Here is a 9,526-nt window from a genome sequence, read left to right as displayed (position 1 = left end):
CAGCATGCCAAATTTGGGCCTTTAGTTCATGAGGCTGTCCTTGAAAACGTTGGGCCACTATTGAGAGATAGGAATGGACGTGCTTATCGCCGCCAAGCATCACAATCATTAAATATGTAAGATTGTAAATTGTATGAGAAACAATGTTATCATCAACATTGTTTCATCAACAATAATTAGTCCAACTTTTTATTTACTTCAGGTACTTGAGAGCTGTTGCATACAGATGGTTGATGCGATTGTTTTAGTGGGTCTATGAGATGGGAGAATACTTGGCCTTTACCTGCTTGTGTTTACCACATAAAGTTCTTTTCAACACATTTACCACAATTTTGCTCTACAATGGCCATCGAACCAATGTTTTTAATGTGTACTTTTGGATTTTCAGCCTTGCAGTTAAAGCAAAATTTTTCAAATAACTCAACCAATGAGATGTAAAATACCATGAACATAGGTTGTTCATGCGAGCTTACTCCTTCATCAATTCTGTAACACGATTAAGAAAATTCCTTATTATGAAATACAACAGAGATCTAATTCTTTATAAGATAAAATACCTGACTGTATTACTTGTGGTAGCTTCATCTAAATCTTCACTCTGACTAGACTCTTCAAAAGAGGAGTAGTCCATGTATGATTCTCCTTCGAAAAGCTCTTCAGCACTCCCCTGCACTCCATCGTCTATATTAATGCTGGTCACCACGGATGTATTACGATTTTCCCTGATTTCGCTTCGATATTCATTTTGCAACTTCTGGGCCTTTTTCTTCAAAGATGCTTTTGTCTTTTTATACCAGCTTAAAGTCTTTTGTAAAGATGTAAGTTTTTTCTTAAGACGATGGCACGATTTACATGGAGACTGGGATTCACAAATATCTTCACCAACTGCATGTAGTTCTTCTTCAAATGGCGAATCGTTTGCTTCCCCAGTGCATACTTCAACATGCTCAGCTCCATCACTAGTAAATGGTACCTCCTCATCGAGAAAACATGTTTCCTTCAGCGATGGCTTATGGAGAGTATGTCGAATAATCTACAAAACTTATATCGAATTTACATATGACAAAAAAAAAATTTACATAAACAAGCGTAAACTTACTTGTCTTCGCTTTCGATCGGTTATTTCGTCCTGTAATGGTTCAAGAATCCCAGCCACGTCAATGGTTGGGATAGCATCTTTCTTCAACCTTCTTTTGAGCTTGACTTGCACGCTCAAATTAAGGTCAAAACAAGAATCTTCAAAACGCGCAGAACACAGACACGAGGTAGAGGAAGCCTCAAAATCCGGTCTATGTTTACGCACAAAATTTACCCATTTTCTATGTCTTTGCGGCTCTGTTTCTTTTTTAGGAAACAGAGGCATCGACATTCCTTCGGTTTTTGAATCATTGGCGCAACTAATTTGATTAGGTCCGCCGGCAACACAGCGTTTTTCTCCGCGTTTCTTATTAAGATTACTAGTAGAATACGCCATGTTGATATATGTGTTCAACTTTCTACGTCACAAGTCATTAGCATACCGATCAAAATATTCGCAAAAAAAATGCTGAAAATCATGACTTTGAACGTCCGTAAAATCACTTTCACCAATCCAATTTCAATTATAATTGCAGATTTGAAATCACTGAAACAAGGTCTTTCAATTTAGCTAATAAAAAAGGGGGGCTAAAATTCGTAATATAAGCACTTTAATGATGAAAAGAAAAAGTAAACAAAAATCCAATGAAATGATTGATCACATACCAATTTCTTCGGCATTCATGTCATCCACGGCTGCAAGCGTATTACATACATAAACATACACTTTCAATTATGAACTCAATTCGTTTTTAAACATACCCATACTTATGGAAAGCCGTTCCGGCCAAAAGGGTATAGATTTAAAAGAGGGTAACCAGTCGCAAATGTGCCACCGAGAATCACCTGCAACATGGTCGAGTTTTGAAAGATTGAAAACTCTGTTTCGAGAAATTTTACTACCCAGAATGTTTCAACAAAAAATAAGCTATCGAGAATATTTCAACAAATAAATAACCTATCGAGAATATTTCAACAAAAAAATAACCTATCGAGAATATTTCAACAAAAAAATAACCTATTATCGAGAATATTTCAACAAAAAAATAACCTATCGAGAATATTTCAACAAAAAAATAACCTATCGAGAATATTTCAACAAAGATAACCTATCGAGAATAAGACACCGAGAAAAGGTGCAAAGGATCTCTCACACTGTCTCTCACAAACAGCAGGCGGCAATAACTGCAGTCTCAAAACAAAATGGCAGTCTCAAAACAAATTATATTTCAAATCAGAATCAATTGATAGTTTTGCTTGGTGGCTTCTGCTAACTTTATGAGTTCGGATTTTAAATAGTTTGTAGTTATTACACCACGATCACTGATATACTGTTTCAAATCTTTAACTTTCCAGTCTTTGAAATTATTTCTCTGGTGAAGTTCCCATCCATGACAACTGTACTAATGTCAACATTCTTTGCAATGTTTTCATTTTCAAGCTTTTCTTGTTTGGTTTTACAAAATATGGTTTTATGTTTAGATAGACAAGATGTGTTTTTTGGTTTGGATTTGCGGGATAATGTTTTAGGTTTTGATGGACAAGGTACAGTTCTAGTTTTGAGTGGAGATGATTGGTCATTAGAAAGAGATGGTTCTTCCTTAAGTTCAAGATCAACCAACACAGGTGGTTGGGATTCATTGGCGGGTATTGGGGCGAGACAACAACTATTGATAGGTTGCAAAAGATTGAAATGGCAAGCAGCTCTGTGAAAGTTATACAAGACCAAAGTGATTGGACAATCACAGATTCGATCATATTTTAAGAATGGATGTAGCACTAGTGGAGGAGTGAAATAAAACCATTTCTACTCAAGCATAGCATAAACAAAAATTTCATGCTCCAAGGCCGTGGCACAAGCGTACATATCCACTGTTTCTCCCCACGTACCGGACATAATGCTTCGCTCCAGATGCTTTTCCATCGATTCGTATCGAAATAAATACGGTCGAAAAGTAGCTGGATTTTGTATCAAAACATCGTTACACATTTCTCGAATGTGAGCAAAGTTTTCGTCGCTTTACCGTTTTAGCCAACGCAACTGCTCGATTAAAGCAATTGCCGTCTCCACATACTTTTACTTCTTTTCTCCCAACTAGTAACGAATACCCATTACAACGAATAGCTATTATAATGGAAATAGGTGCCTTGAATTGAGAATTCTCAAAAATATCACTAATACCGATAAATTTCTGAAGAAATGTTTGCCCCCTAACGATTCTAGAATGCATTGCAAAAACCGCGCAAATTTAAGGGAGACTGGCAACCGGCAAATACCTCATTACTTAATGGATAAAAGTAAGGAAAAACAACTTTTTTGCCAGCTGGCTTCTCGTCTGCGATTGGTTGATTTGATTGAACACATTGTTAATTGACCTTTTTGGAGTTGCGGCTTTTTAACCCAAGGTTAAATGTCTTAACTCAGAGTTAGTTAAACCAGTGCTTGAACCCTACTTTAAAAAACACAATTGTAACCCAGGATTAGCTAACTTTATGTTAACAAAACAAACCCTAAGTTAATTTTTAACTTTAAGCTATTTCCCTTTAAAAAACAACCGGTCCATAATCTTTTACTCCTCGGGACATATTAATAATAATAAAGCCTCAAGTAATTAATACGATATAAATACCTCTGTTTGTTTATATTTTTCTTTAACCATGGAATATAAGGAGTTTTTCTTTGAACTATCTTTCTGGACTTTTCTTTTCTTGAAAGAAGGCTAAATAAAAACCATCATATAGACAGTAACGCCCTTTTAGTACAATATTTAGCAGTTTCTACAAAAGCTAGAATCCAATACAAAAGTGATACCAAAATGATTGTAATCTCCAATCACGATTAGAAAACATACTTTTATATTTATATGTGAACCAAACTGGACTTCATGATCCTGCTTATCGGAGTTGGAATGGTATTTATATTTCTTTTGTAAGATTCTTTGACGTTTTCCTCTTTTAGGAGTTGAAGCTTTCCCACTTTTCAGATACATCTCTAAGCATGAATCCATGGAGGCATAGTCATCTACTAATAAAATGTAGAATACTTCGATTTTTATAGTTTTTATAATCAGAAACTTTGAGAGAAAGTATAGATACGCATTCTCTTGACAAATAATGGTATAAATCCAGCAACGTTTTTTTAAAAAAGTAAGTGTCCGCCATATTGTCACTTCCATTTTTTATAAATTTAGTTTATACAGAAACGATTATTCGAAATATTTATACGTTTTAAATTTATATTTTTGCAGTGGCATTTCAAAAATAAAAATCAAACGCCAACCTCCAAATTTTACAATTCTTGCTGGATATCTTTCGCTTTCTTTTTTGGTTGTATCTACATCAATTTTTTTCGCATTTTTCGTTTCGCTGCATTGAAGTTTATGGGCCACTTGACAATTATTTCGTGGGTAAAGAACCAGGATTCGTTGTCAAATGTTCTTAACTTTCACAATTGGTCACCTTTTCACAACAGCAAGATGCAAAACACTGAGGACATCTTGAACTTGATTACTTGAGTGGCAACGAATTTTGCTTTGTCACCTTGGTGATGTCAGCTCAGCATTGATGCTACTGTGGTAAGGGCGGTAAGTATTAATTGTAGCAATTTCACCGCTGATTTGAAAAAACGCTGCTTTCGTCGAGAGCAGTCTGTAATGAATATTGTTCAAAATTTGTCAAAATTTAGCGTTTTGATGAAAATAAATTCTTGTATTTGCGGTTTTGCAATTTAAGCTTTTCTTATGGGTTCAAGAGGACAATACAAACGATGTGCAGTTGATTCCACTGTTGATCTTCCAAGAATACCAAGATATAGACGACGAAAGCAGTTGCGTCCTACGATGGAGATAGATCAAACAACTACATCTGATATGGAATGGAAAATTTCATGTAAATATTATTGCTGGTAGTATTGATAATTTTATGCCATACTTTATCCACACTATACAATTAAATGTGTCTCCATTCGCATATGTTCAGACATTTTTGTAACATACCTCTTTTACTTTTCCTAACGTAAGTGGCAATAATACATTGTAATTGAAGTATAAATTTTGATTGTATTACATGATACACTTATACCTGTGCTTACAAAAATAAAAATGTAACTTTTGTCGGTAATTGTGCAGAAGACATTGTGCTTTGTAATTTTATTTTTGTGTAAACTTGTTGCAAGAAACAGGAGCTCCTTAAATTTCCAGTTATAATTATGTCTATTAATTAATTCATACAATCAAAAATGATACGAAAGTACTAGTCAAATAAAATTTGCATATTGAAATTGCATTTTTACGCTTTTAGCAATTGAGTGCATTTAAAATGAAGTTTCCCTGCCAATTAACCTAAACTAAATTCAATCAAGCCAAAACTAAACAGAGGGGTTTGCCATGTGTTGTATTATATGCTTGAGAATGATTGTATTCTATTTAATTCCCAGTGGTGAAAAATTCAATTTTAAAATGAAGTTGTTATTTGAGGAGTTCAATATCTGGAAACGTAAAGAGCTTTGCTAAGCTTGCTGTATTCAAATATAACCTCAAAACACAACGTGTCAAATGCATGATTGTCTATAAAATTTTGATTTAAATTTTTTGTTACTCATTGTATGTAATGGCGAGTCATGCGCTTTTATTTGTTGTACAGATTGTTGCATTGAATTTGGATGCAAATAGATTTAGAATAAATATACATAGATTTCGATATTAGATTAGACATTTCTTTATATTGACCCTTCTCATTTTGTCGAGCTTTCGACTTGGTGCTTCAAGTTGACTTGTATGTATGACAGTGTGCTCAATTCATGTAAATAAAAAGATTTTTATTATTGTTTTTGTCAAAGTCTGTCTATCAATGGTGTATAAACCAATAAGTGCATGTGTTCATACTCATACATCATACCTTTCATTATATACATTATATCTGATAAATACACAATTAGGTCACATAACATTACATACTATGATCAAAGTGTTTATAAAGCCTTGCAAACTGCATTTCATTGACCTCTTAAAATGGTGGAACTATTCGAATTCTGCATATTTAGGGCTTGTATTCTTGATGAACACGATCGAACTGGATTAGAACTAGCGTCAAATGACAATACGAATTTACAGTTTATATCCCATGTACTGTACGTATTCTCGCCGCATGTGCACTGGCTTAGCTACGGATAAATTGTTGGTACTGGGGGAGAGAGGAAGCAGTAGCGGATCTAGGGGTAGTCACAGCTAGCGGCAGTGTGCAAAATAAGTTAAAGCTGCTTAATTTTTAGTTCAAAGAACTTTCAGAAAAGCACTATTGGTTTAGAATTTCTAAAGAATACAATTTCACCAATGGATTTGTTTCAGAGGTGCTTAGAAATGAAAATATATTCCAAAATGTGCAGCAGTAATTTATTTTGACTAACTCCAAATCTGCCACTGGGAAGGGAGTCTTAATTTATTGCAGTAAATGATTCTAACATATGACAGATTGACAGATTTCTCAAATATTCTGCTTTTGATGTCGAGACGATTTACTTGAAAAAACAAAGCGTTCAAAGTCGATACGAGCATTTGTATGTGAAAAAATCAGTATTTGTGATCCAAATTAGCAATTGCAATAATCCAGCTTAGATTAAATCAGTAATTTTACTTGGTGTTTCCTCGAAGAGAACATTTTCCTCCCTAAAAAAATATTGTTATATTTTGCAAGCTCATTTTTATTGCGAGTCATGTTTGTCGTACATTGGAACAAGCGCAGAAAGCACAAAGTGTGATGAATGTAATACACTTTCAATCGCGAAAACAGCATCAAGAACGGCACCTTTTTGCTTCATATTCCTTTGAAAGAACAACTTAAGCATCTCCTATCTTATCCCATTCTTTATGAACATCTAACCAACAGGAATTTGGATGTTTTGACTGAATCAACTGTTATATCAGACGTAACTACGTGTAAAATCTATAAGAGCATGATAAGAGATAAAGGTATGGCGAAAAATGACATTTGTTTAACTTGGAATGCAGATGGCATACCTGTTTTTAAGTCATTACAATACTCTATTTGGCCTATCCAATGTATGATAAACGAGTTACCTCCTCACCTTCATTCCAAGAATATTCTACTTACAGGTTTGTAGTTTGTTGCGAAGAAACCAAAGATGAACACTTTTCATGAAGCATTTGTGAGCAAATGCCATTATTTGGAAAAAAAGGGATTTCTTTTATGTGAAGAAATCATACCTCGCAAAGTTTTCGCATTAGTTTGTTTCAGCGGTAGCTCAGCTCGTACAATGTTGAGAAACTGCAAGCAGTTTAATGGTAAAAACGAGAGAGATTGGTGTGAACATGAAGGTGTGTCTGTTCTCCGTATCTGAGGTCCTCGAACTCGATACTATCCACAGCGTGGTCATCAAAGCTCAAGAACGTCACAGAATCAAGTAGAATATGCTTTCTAAGCTGAAATGAGAAAAGAAGCAGTTAATGGGGTAAAAGGGCTTGTGCGCATCGACATCCTTCCCACATTTGATACAGTAAGAGGCTTCACACCGGAGTATATGCATTCTGTGTGCCAAGGAGTAGTCCGTCAACTGTGCAATCTTTGGCTTGAATCGAGAAAACACGAAAAGAACTTTTATTTCGGAAGAAACGTCGAGCTATTAGATGAACGTTTGGCTGTAATATGCCCGCCTTCTGAAATAACAAGAGCCCCTAGATCAATGAAAGAGCGAAAATTTTGTAAAGCATTTGAGTGGCGAGCATTTCTTTTTTATGGCCTCGTGGTTCTAAATGGCTTGCTTCCTCGTGAATATTTAGAACATTAGTTTTTGCTTGGTGATAGAATTAGTGATGAAATGCTATCGCGAGTCAACGCATGCCTTGTTAAATTTACAACTGATATGGAAAAGTTGTACGGTTTGACTAACTATACATTCAATGTACACATTATGACGCATTTAGCGGAAGGCGCAAGGAACTGCGGGCCACTTTGGGCTACTTCTGCCTTTGCATTCGAAGCCAACAACCACTTTTTGCTGAAAATGTTTACTGGTACCCAATATGTTCCACAACAGATTTGCGATACTTTTATACTGTCGCAGAAACTATCACGTCTTGGGAAAGAGTGTATTCGTGATAACACATGTCCAAGAGTAAGGCACTTGTTCAATGAAATTTCCAAAGACAAAATTCCTACAAATAGTGAACGGGCTCTTACTTGTGCTGTTACTGGACTTGGAAATGGACAAACTGTTCGTCTCACACCATCTGAGACCATCTCCGTGGCCACGATGATTAACAGGGACGTTGCCAATCGATCAGCTACTTTTTATAACAGATTTATTGTTAATCATATGCTATACGCTTCCGAAAGTTATACAAGATCCCAAAGACACCATGATTATTATGTGCAAATTGACAGCTCAACTACCAAGTATGGTATCGTTGTTGGGCTTTACCGTGTACAGTCAGACGGTCAATGCAACACTGCTGAATTACAGGCATGCCAGTGCGAAGCATATTATGTTGTTATTGTGAAAAACTTGATTTGTGTGGAGGAAGACCGCTATTTTCCAACAAAGAATGTGGTGCTACTTCACATTTCGTAAAGAGTATACAAACAGAGACCAAATTGTGGCTGTCAAACCTGAACAAATTAAAGACAAGGGCGTACACTTAAGACTACGAAGCCGAGACTCTTTTTTTGAATTGCTATGTAAGTTTTAAGGCGATTAGCTCAAAATAGAAAGGATTGCTGCTGTCTTTCATTTTTTGCAAGTTTGAGAATACTAGACTGGACAGATATTTTACACAGCATTGGTTGCACGTTGTATATATGGCGCATAACTTAAAATTCGTGTAACAGATAACTTCTTGTATATCGTACAAAGCTTTGCTTATAATGCTTGCCACTATATATGTTTTAAATTGTTAATAATCATTAAATTTTAATATAACTCTTTTGGAATGTGTTTTTTTATTCTTATCATACAGAAAAATATGTAAATTGCATTTCACTGTCGTAACAGTCAACAAGACATTCTCAAAAAGGTTTTTTGTTACAAATGAAAAAATCCAACTTCATCTTACAATAGTTTTTTTAGCTAATTTGAGGATGATTTGAGTTTTTTTTCAATTTTTCCCCATAGCTTTTGTAAAAGAATCTGAAAATATATTTTTCTGTAAAAATTTTTCTAAAGCACTTCTTATAAGAATTTTCTATTTCTATGAGACATCACATTGTAATAAGAATTCCTGAAGGAATCGCATACCAACTATGACAAAGCAAACAACTTAATTCAATGGTGGCAAAATCAAAAATCAATTCCTCTTCAATCGCATGCTGTTGCTGTTCGTAATGGCTCCAAAAACTCATTATCTAATGACTAAATTTCGACATGTTTTATTGCTCTGCTTTGAGGAGTTTAATCAATGTCAGCTCGTAAAGCTGTTGTATAAATTCTGGTAAAGAA

At 35.0% G+C, this 9,526-nt stretch overlaps 1 long non-coding RNA gene across 1 annotated transcript; it reads left to right on the top strand.

The window, feature by feature from the left end:
• Nucleotides 1–78: 78 nt before the first annotated feature.
• LOC124453918 lies at nucleotides 79–554 on the top strand. The gene is made up of 2 exons (XR_006951259.1): nucleotides 79–116; nucleotides 203–554. It is a non-coding gene; the product is annotated as an uncharacterized LOC124453918 (long non-coding RNA).
• Nucleotides 555–9,526: the final 8,972 nt, after the last annotated feature.

Source organism: Xenia sp. Carnegie-2017, unplaced genomic scaffold (genome assembly GCF_021976095.1).
Source record: "Xenia sp. Carnegie-2017 unplaced genomic scaffold, XeniaSp_v1 HiC_scaffold_13, whole genome shotgun sequence".
Classification (NCBI taxonomy): Eukaryota; Metazoa; Cnidaria; class Anthozoa; order Malacalcyonacea; family Xeniidae; genus Xenia; species Xenia sp. Carnegie-2017.
The sequence above is the reverse complement of the archived record's forward strand: the minus strand, read 5'-3'. Positions and strand labels throughout refer to the sequence as shown.